This window comes from Myotis davidii, unplaced genomic scaffold, assembly GCF_000327345.1.
Source record: "Myotis davidii unplaced genomic scaffold, ASM32734v1 scaffold32, whole genome shotgun sequence".
Classification (NCBI taxonomy): Eukaryota; Metazoa; Chordata; class Mammalia; order Chiroptera; family Vespertilionidae; genus Myotis; species Myotis davidii.
Genome location: NW_006286587.1, coordinates 3,404,698 through 3,414,783, shown reverse-complemented (window position 1 = coordinate 3,414,783; position 10,086 = coordinate 3,404,698). Strand labels below are relative to the sequence as shown.

The following is a 10,086-nucleotide window of genomic DNA, read 5'->3' as shown; positions in this document are numbered from 1 at the left end:
ATCTGGTGTTGAGATCCTTCCATTGGTTTTCAGAGAGAGTGGAAGGGAGAGGGAGAGACAGAGAGAGAGAGACATCGATGTGAGAGAGAGAGACACATCAGGGATCAAGCCTGCAACTGAGGTACGTGCCCTTGACTGGAATCAAACCTGGGACCCTTCAGTATTGGGCCAATGCTCTATCCACCGAGCCAAACTGGGCAACACTCCACCTTCTTGTTTCAGCTCTCATAGAGATAACTAGAGGATGGCGACCAGCCGGCAACGTCACGTAGACAGGAGTTTGAATCCCAACTCTGGCACCTATTAATGGGGTGGCCTCAGGTCAGCCACTTAACGCTTCTGAACCTCAGAAATTTTTTAAATATAGAATCTACCAGAATGAGTTGTTTTGAGACTTAAGATTATAATCTATGTGAGATATGTTGTGTGTGTACATATTTCCCCTAGGTACAACATTGGCTAATTCAGTGTTTGTGGCTACTTTATGGAACATATGCCCATGAATAATGAGAACTGACTACATATAATATGTCTCTACTGCCAATTCTTAATTTACATCATCTGTGGACTTCCAGCTATAACAAATGAGTATTCAGTTCTCTTATATAATTCCCACCTCTACTATAGGTATATCTAAAATTCATTTCTATTTTAGTTCTTCTCTTGGTTATTTTTGTTACTTAAAGTAGTATACTGACATTTTGATTACTTGTTTATCAACCACATCTCTTGGCACCCCATATTGTAATATGGGGGTCTTAGCACAGCTAACATTTGCTAGCATCTTTTTCCCTTTCTTCCACCCCAAATTCTGTTGCTATACCTTTATTTTGGCACTATTGAGGTTGATTACAGGGTTTTTTTTTCTCCAACAAATTCTAATTCTCTGACACCAACTGGGTGTCCTTCAAGTCCATTCAATTCAATTCAATTATGACACTACCTACCTGGAGTCAGTGACAGATCCCATAGTTTAAGAATGTGAAAGGACAGAACAGGACTGATAGCTGTGTTCCTAACTCCTCTTCCAGCAAAAGCCGCAGAATGTATCAGTTACTCAGCCTGCCCTTATCTCGGCCAATGGGAATGCAAGGGAAAACAAACTCAAGGCCGAAAGTATGCTGAACACCCCCCTGTCTTTGTGTAACCAGACCCTAACTGCGCCCTGCCCTTGCTTCACTAGCCCCCGGCCCTCACTCAACCAACCAGAATTGGCCAAATCAGTGGTCCAAGTGTGTCCCCACCCCCCACCCCTGACCCCAAGCCCTATAAATTCTTTGTTCTCTTGGGACTCCGGGCTCTCTCTCCCATCCAGAAATGGAGGCAGAGGGGGACCAAGCCAGGACTTGAATAAAAGACTCTATGCTTTTGCATCGGACTCAGCTCCCTAGTGGTCTGTCTTGGGGGATTTTGAAATCTGGGCATAACAAATGCAATACCATGAGACTGCCTTCACTTCAGATGCTAGTTGCTTCTGAATTAGGACCCCAGGTCACCCAAACTTCTGTCCTACTTGGCTACAACGTCAGGAGTTCCCCAAACCCCCCTCCCTCAATACTCAATAACTTGCTCCAACAGCTCACAGAACTCAGGAAAACGCTGTAATTACTATATCACTTAATTATAAAGGATACAAATGAACAGGCAGATGATGAGGATCTTAGGGTGAGGTTCGGAGTGGTCTCACATGCAGAATTTGCTGAAACCTTGGACATGGGGTGCACCGTCTTCTTGGCATATAGGTGTATTCACCCGTTCAGAAGCTCTCTGAAACCCATTGTTTAAGAGTTTTTATAAAAGTTTCCTTCTGTGGGCATGACTGTGGAAGTCAATGATTAACTCCAGCCTCTCTCACCTCACTATAGAATAGAGGGTGGTGCTGAAAGTCCAAGATTTTAATCAAGCCCCAGTCTTCCTGGAGACCAGCCCCCCTCCTGAAGCTATCTAGGGGCCTGCCAATAGTCACCACATTAGAACAAAAGACACTCCTGTCACCCTTATCACTCAGGAAACTAAAGGGTTTTAGGAGCTCTGTGTCAGGAACCGGAAGAAGACAAACATCTTTCCTGTTACTCCACAGTCACAATGTTTGCTTTCAGTCTCATAACCATAAATATTCTTATTTGCTTTGGTTACTTATTAATTTTTTAGCTTGAAAAGTTATACTTCCTTTTTTATGGCCACTTGCTTCACAGATCATCATTGAGAATGTTTCTAAGACAGGATTCGTAAGGATTAAATTTCTGAGCCCTAGCATGTCTGAAGATATCTTAGTTGTTAGTCTTGCTGGGTATAGAATGTAGATTTGGGTTCCTTTGGAGCAACCTTTTTTTCTTACTTAAAGCATTTGGATTTGTTATTTTTCTATGGTGATCTTACATTTCACAATGCTGTACTTTGGGGTAGCTATCTCTTATTCACCGGGTGAATATTAAATGACTCTTTAAACTGGAGATTCATGTTCCTCATCTAGATGGTTTTTCATATTTCAGTGATAATTTATTCCATTGTATTTTTGCTTTTCTCGAATATTGATCCTCTAGGTTTCTTAACTTTTTAACTCATTTTCTTCTGTATTAAATTTTGCCTGTCAATTATATTTCAATAAAACTGGAAAAATAATTGTTTTCAATTTTGCCTCACATAGTGGAAAATTTCTTCAATTGTTTGACAATGAGGAGTTGTTCTTTTTTAAAAAATTTGTTTGGGCCGAAACCCGTTTGGCTCAGTGGATAGAGCGTCGGCCTGCGGACTGAAAGGTCCCAGGTTCAATTCCGGTCAAGGGCATGTACCTGGGTTGCGGGCACATCCCCAGTGGGAGATGTGCAGGAGGCAGCTGATCGATGTTTCTCTCTCATCGATGTTTCTAACTCTCTATCTCTCTCCCTTCCTCTCTGTAAAAAATCAATAAAATATATTTTTAAAACATTTGTTTGGGAGTTCAGTGTCCAAGGTGCCACTGTTAAGCTTTGCTTTAGGGTAACTGGGTGGGGAGTTGGCCTTTATATAAAAGTTGCCTTTTCAAAGGAAAAATTTAACTTCTACAGAGTAGAGTCCTCTGGATTTTAGCTAGCTGGGTGGAGGCAGCTACACACTCACCCTACATGTGATTGGAGCATGGGAGGATTGTGTTCTGCATAAAGACTCTCTACCCATTCCATTATTTTTGACAACACAGCTCACTTCCACTTTCTGTCTTACCTGGCATTTTCAAGTCCTGAGTTTCTTTGAGAATATTCTAGAAAGCCTCAGTTACATCCCCATTTTCACATACTCCTAGACTGTGAATTTCACTGTCCTGCTTCATTACTAACCACTCCTTGTTCAATTTTCTAGCTTCTAGAAAATTCTTGAAATCTCTAATGGCTGATGGCCTTCCTCCTGTTACCTTTGTCATTGCGAGTTTATACACTTTTATTCCTATACTATTATTTTTATCAAGGACTCAATTAGAGAGAAGAAGTAAATATGAGTAGCTGGCCAACCGTCTTTAACGAAAAATCAATAGACTAAGTTAGATTTAGAAAAATAAAGGATTATAACCATTATCACTCTCAGCATTCTGGATTTTTTAGAAGGAAGTCACTTAACATGTTCTCCTCCCCCCCCCCCCCCCCCCACTAACCTGGGTATATAGACTGTCACATTTCTCTGTGGTGCATTTTGAGAAAGTAAATAAATTCCTATGGGTTACTCTCCCTTACCTGTGAGCAAGATAAGAGGACAGGTAAGCACAGTTCTACCTCCCTGTCATGAGATGCAACATTCTAGGAGTCTCTAATTCCTCCTCTCTCAGATGAGATTACTCCCACTCTTTCTTATGTATTTATTACCCTAGTATTTACTGGACATTTACCATGTGTCAGGCTCTGTCCTCAGAGCTTTACAAACATTGTCTCATTTCACAGAACCTTATGAAGTGGGTGTTATTATTCCTACTTTATAGAACCAAAACCAAACTAAAACATGCCCAAGCCCTCTGATCTATTAAGTGTCAGCAGTAGCAGCAGGTGAACACAGATTCATCAATCTCCAAACTTAAAACATCATGTTATGTATAGTCATTGCCAGAGGTAAGAATAGCAGACATAATGCCCACCCAGTTTGAAAAGTGTGGGTTACAAGAACAATCGGCTATACATGGTCTTCCCTCCCTCCACTCATTGGAAGGTCATGGCTGGCTCCAATCCTCTGTACCTTCTTGGTGAGTTGCTTCAGGGTTAGGACATGCTCCTATTCCCTTCCTTCCCCTTCCCCCCTCCTTCCCAACCTCCTGTTTTAAATAATTTTAAACTTACAGAAAAATTGCAAAAATCATACACAAAGAATCTACATCCAGCTTCCTCTTGTTAACATCATACATAACCACAATACAATGATAGAAACCAGGAAATTAGTGTTAATACAATACTGTTAACTAATTTACTGCTTTATTCAAATTTCACAGGCTTTCCCACTGAAGTCATTTCTCTGTTCCAGTATTCAGTCCAGGATCTCACATGGCATTTAGTTGTCATGTCTCTTTAGTCTCCTCTGATCTGAGACAGTACCTCAGTTTTTCTGTCTCTCATGACCTTGACACTTCAGACGAGTATTAGCAATTTATTTCGTAGAACTAGAGGCCCAGTGCACAGATTCGTGCACATTGAAAGGAAATTAATTAGAAGAAATACTTTAGAGGCTGGGGAGGGACCACAGTAGGGCTCCAGGGCATGTTGGGCTCATCTCGCCCAGTCCCGATAGGCCAAACCCCAGCAGCAAGCTAACCTACCAGTCAGAGTGTCTGACCCCTGGTGGTCAGTGTGCATCATAGCGACTGGTTGAACAAACAATAAGTCAGACACTTAGCATATTAGGCTTTTATTATATAGGATGTTCTCCAATATAGGTTTGTCTGATACTTTCTTACGATTAAATTGAGGTTTATGTAATTTGGGCAGGAACAACATGGAAGTGATGCTATTGCCCTTCTCAGTGAATCATATCAGGAGGTGTGTGAAGTCAATATGCATTATTCCAGATGATGTATGTTCATTTTGATCACTTGACTAAGGTGATATCTGCATTTTTCTCCACTCTCATGTTACTATCTTTCCCTGTGTAATTGACAAATACTTTGCAGGGAGATATTTTGAGGCTACAAATATGCTTTTTCTCATCATATTTTTACTCACTAATTTTAAAATTCATTAGTGATTCTTGCCTGTGATTATTGGATAGAAACTTCAAATACATCCTCTCTCCACATTTTGTTCACTTCCAAATTAAAGCTGTGCCTGAGTGTATCTGAGCGACAAAGTCTAGGAGGTAGGCCAGTGTCCTGGCAATAAGAAATCTTGGGAATTGGAGTTCTGATTTCAGACTGGGACTTTCCAAGGATAGTAGGAAGCCACAAATATGACTGACATCCACTACAGTTGCCAAGATATTTTAAAGTGAGAAAAGCAAAAGGCAAAACAGTATCTATAAAATACTATCACCTGCATAACTAACCTATATGCATAAACTACCTCTGGGAGGTTCCGGAGGAAACTGGTGACAGCTTCCTCCAAGAAAGGAAACTTTATAATCAAGAGAGGTGGGAGACTTGTCAGTGTATATATCCTATATCAGGTGTAACCCTTTGTGCCCTTTGATGGAGATGGGTGCAAAGGAAGGAGAGAGAAAGGGGGAAGAGAGGGACCATTTTTCTTGCTCCACTCATTCTCAACGGTGACTCCAGCACCATGTCCTCCAACACGGCCTTCTTACTTTTCTTTGCTCTTCCTCACCCGTCTTCATCTAGTGCGGATAGAGGCATAGGACACACCCTCTCCACCCTCGCAAGCAGAAAATTATAGAACTTGCCTGGGCATAGAAAGTGCTTGTTACCCACCCAGCTGGAAAGGAGGGTGTAGCTATAATAGGCACATTCTGCTTCTTTGCACTGAACGCAACATGTTCTCCATAAACACAAGCGTTGCCATTTCTTAGTTGCCAGACTTTCAGTATGTTTATAAGCTAAATACTCAATTTAAAAACTTTCAACGGATAATGCTGCTTTGTCAAATAAAAACATCAATTAAAAAAAAAAACTCCTCCCCTTTTCTCCTCCCAGAAGCTTTTCAATTCTCTCTAACGTAGAATTTTTTAAATTCTGAGGCTGCGTCCAGTGGAAGTGGAAGGTGTTATAGGAAGGAAGTCGCTTGTGTTTAACAAGTTAAAGTAACTGGGACTTTGAGTCCCTCTACTTGTCTATTTCCCCTGTCTGCCCAGTGAATGAAGAACATGGCCGTATCTCTTGTCCAGCCCAGTCTACTCACATCCCATATGATAATGCAAACATGACTAACTTATCTTCTGAGGATACCATCAAGTCAGTTTTTCAGGATATGGGTATCTGATAATAGTTATTGTTTTAATATTTGCACATGTAAAACTTTGAGGTCAAGAGATATAGCTCCTCTTTATCCTCCACCTCTGCTAACTGAGACGCAAAAACTATCTGCTAACTAAAAAATACCTAACAGTTTTCTACAGGTTGTTACAGGCAACTATCAAGCTCTACGCCAACACTTCAAATTCCATCTCAAAAATCACCTCCTTGCCCTGCTGGTGTGGCTCAGCAGTTGAGCATCGACCCAGGAACCAAGAGGTCACCGGTTTGATTTGGGTCAGGGCACATACCCAGGTTGTGGGCTCAATCCCCAGTAGGGGTGTGTGCAGGAGGCAGCCAATCAATCATGTTCCTCTTCCATCGATGTTTCTATTTCTCTATCTCTCTCCCCTCTTCTAAATAAATAAATAAAGGTTTATTTTTTTTTTAATCACCTCCTTTTTGAAGTCTTTTGTCATACTCCTCACCACTCCGCACACCTGCAGAAAGATGGCCTTCCTCTGAATTCCGTAGCATCAGAGTTATGACCTGAAGATAAACTCTGTGCTAGTTCATCTGAATATTTTCAGTGCATATTATGGTGTCTATTTCACAGGAACATAATGGCTGAATGAATAAAGAAGCTAATTCATTGTTTGATTTACATGTGTATAGTAATTAAATAACTGACTCAAAGTGTTGGTTGTACTTGTTTTTTAAGAGGAAGAAAAGATGAGGATGGCTTGTTTATGTACATATGAAATTTTGAAGTCCAGAATACACTTCTTAATCCACTTCTAACCTGGGACCTTAGGAAATGGATGGGTTGTACCTGTTTCACAGGTAGTAAGTTTTTTTAAAAAAAAATCCAAGAACACACAATATGGATGAAACTCAAAAACATAACGTTGAACAAAAGAAACCAGACACAAAATAGTACACATCATCCGACTGCATTTATATATGGCACGAAGACTGGCAAAACCCTTCTAGGGAGTTAGAAGTGAAGATGATGGCTACTCTTGGTGGGGGATGGCAGTAACTGATGAGGAACTAGGAGACTTCTGGGGACTGGTAATGTCCTGTGTCTTGATCTGGACACTCAATACACAGTTTGTGAAAATTCATCAGCTGTATATTCATGATTTGTGCTCTTTCATAAATAAATATCTATAATAATAAAAGCAAATTATGCTAATTAGATTGGACAGCCAAACGACCTTTCGGATATCATTCCAGACAACCTTCTGGACAGAACCGTGGTGGCGGGGGCTGAGGTAGAGGCGGTTAGGGGCAATGAGGCAGGCAGGCCAGCAGTTAGGGGCGATGAGACAGGCAGGCAGGCAAGTGGTTGGGGGCGATGAAGCAGGCATCAGAGTGATTAGGGGTGATCAGGCAGGCCGGTGAGTGGTTAGAGGAGATCATGCAGGCAGGCGAGCAGTTAGAAGCCAGCAGTCCCAGATTGCAAGAGGGATGTCTGACTGCTGGACATCCCCTGAGGGGTCCCAGATTGAAAGAGGGTGCAGGCCGGGCTGAGGGACTCTCCCTCCTGTGCACAAATTTCATGCACTGGGCCTCTAGTATAATATATAATGAATACATATATTTCAATTAAACACTTTAAAAACAATACACAAATCTGTTCATTATATGAAAATGCATCAGCTGTATATTCATAATATGTGCTCTTTCATATATATAATTATACATAATAAATGTATAATATATAATAAATATATATATATACTATTTCAATTAAAAGCTTTTTAAAAACCTCGGCCAAGCAAAAACTTAAAACCAGTTAAATTCTTTAGCACAACCCAGATATTTTTAACTAAAATGAGAAACCAATTTGATGTAAATAAAGCCATTACTACTTCAAGACCACACATAAGATCTTGAAGACAGTTCGTGTCCCATTCAGCCATGAGCAGTCTCCAGAAAGTAACCCTTTACACTGTTTATGCTCAAGATAAGAGCGTATTTGTTAAGTCGGTGTTGAGCATGTAGCGACTGGGACCAGATGACAGTTGTGGGACCAGATGACAATTGACCCTATTCCCAGAGTTGAGAAACTCCACCAAATTAGGAAATTCAGTTTTAAGATTTTCATTATGTGCTGACAAGTGTTAAAATGACCTTGTAAAATACTTTCAAAACTACAACGACTAAATATGATAATGTACAAGCAAAAATAAGGATTCCAGCCGAAACCGGTTTGGCTCAGTGGATAGAGCGTCGGCCTGTGGACTGAAAGGTCCCGGGTTCGATTCCGGTCAAGGGCATGTACCTGGATTGCGGGCACATCCCCAGTGGGAGATGTGCAGGAGGCAGCTGGTCCATGTTTCTCTCTCATCGATATTTCTAACTCTCTATTTCTCTCCCTTCCTCTCTGTAAAAAGTCAATAAAATATATTTTAAAAAAATAAGGATTCCAATTCTAAATTCCACCACATTTTAAATTCATGTTTACGTTGTCGCAGGCTGTATGTACTTGATGCGAATCGCTAAAGCCTGTGTTACGCTGCATGAAATTCTCCATGGAATGGAGGCGCATCGTCCATCCCTCCGCCCATTTTACAGATAAGTTAACTGTAATTTCCATGCCTGCTTTGTAAACAGTGTATCCTGTGAGCTCAGCTCAAGGCCTGGCACAAAATAAACACTCTACAAACGTGTGTAATATGAACGCAGAAGGCGTGGAGAGGTGTAAATTCCCCGAGGTCACCCACCCTTCGCCCGCTCCTTGGGAAGTGAATCCGACAGGAAGGTGGCCAGCCCGGCTGGGTGTGAATCTGGGGTGAGCCACCCGAGACTTCCGCGTAGGGCGTGCCCTTAGGGTGCCCGGGGTCTTCCATGGTGCGTAGTTGGGGCGCCTCACCCTCCTCGGGGGGTTACATCACCCTCTTACTCAGAGACGGACCGCTTTCGTCTCTCCCACCGGCGCCTCCAGGCTCTGTCAGGGGGGAGTTTCTAGCCCGGAGCTGGGAGTCTCCGGGCCGGGGCGTTCCCTAGTGTGAGCCATGGCTGTACCTGGAGGGCAGGGGAAAAGGCGCCGGGCTTTAATAACCCGTGCTCGTCCGGAGGGCGCCTGGGGAACCGAGAAAACCGAAGGCGGTCTCAGGTCGCAAGATCGGAGCAGGGAGCGAGCGCGTGTCCCATGCAAAGCAGTGCAGCTGCTGTGGAAAACAGTTGGCTGTTACTAAATATAGAAGTACCCTATGACCTAGAAATTCTACTTCTAGATATATACCTAAAGAGTTTAAAATATGCATACAAACCAATGAATGAATAAACAAAATGTGGTATCCTATCTAATAAAAGACAAAACCTCCGTCCTGGCCTCTAGGGGCGCCACCCTCCACGTGCAGGTCTGCGAGGCTGCACGCCGCGGGCTCCGAGAAAGAAGGTGGGTGCCGAGGGGCTAGGGCTAGAGGGGGCGGGAGATCGGTAGGGGGCGGAGGCTTAGGTGGGCCCCGACCCCTGCCCCCTGACTCTCTCCAGCTCGCTTTCACTTCAGTGGCTGTTGAATTAAAGAGAACGCCCTTGGCGAGCGGCAACCTTCTGCAGCCTTGCGCAGCGCGCCACGCCAAGTACACTGTCCCGCCGTGGGTGCTGCCTGCATGGGGGGTAAGGGGCGGGTCTCCACCCACCCACTATCCACCCGGGACCCCGGACCCTGCAGAACTGACAAAAGACTGGCCTTCCGAAAGGCCAGTCTCAGGGGAAGC

The 10,086-nt window shown here is 42.9% G+C and overlaps 1 protein-coding gene across 1 annotated transcript in view; it reads left to right on the top strand.

Moving 5' to 3' along the window:
* Positions 1–9,691: 9,691 nt before the first annotated feature.
* Positions 9,692–10,086, top strand: part of FERMT1 (fermitin family member 1) — a 28,672-nt gene continuing 28,277 nt past the window's right edge. Inside the window, exon 1 of the mRNA XM_006758077.2 lies at positions 9,692–9,764. The gene's annotated coding sequence lies outside the window, so the exon portion shown is untranslated. The remainder of the gene's footprint in view (positions 9,765–10,086) is intronic.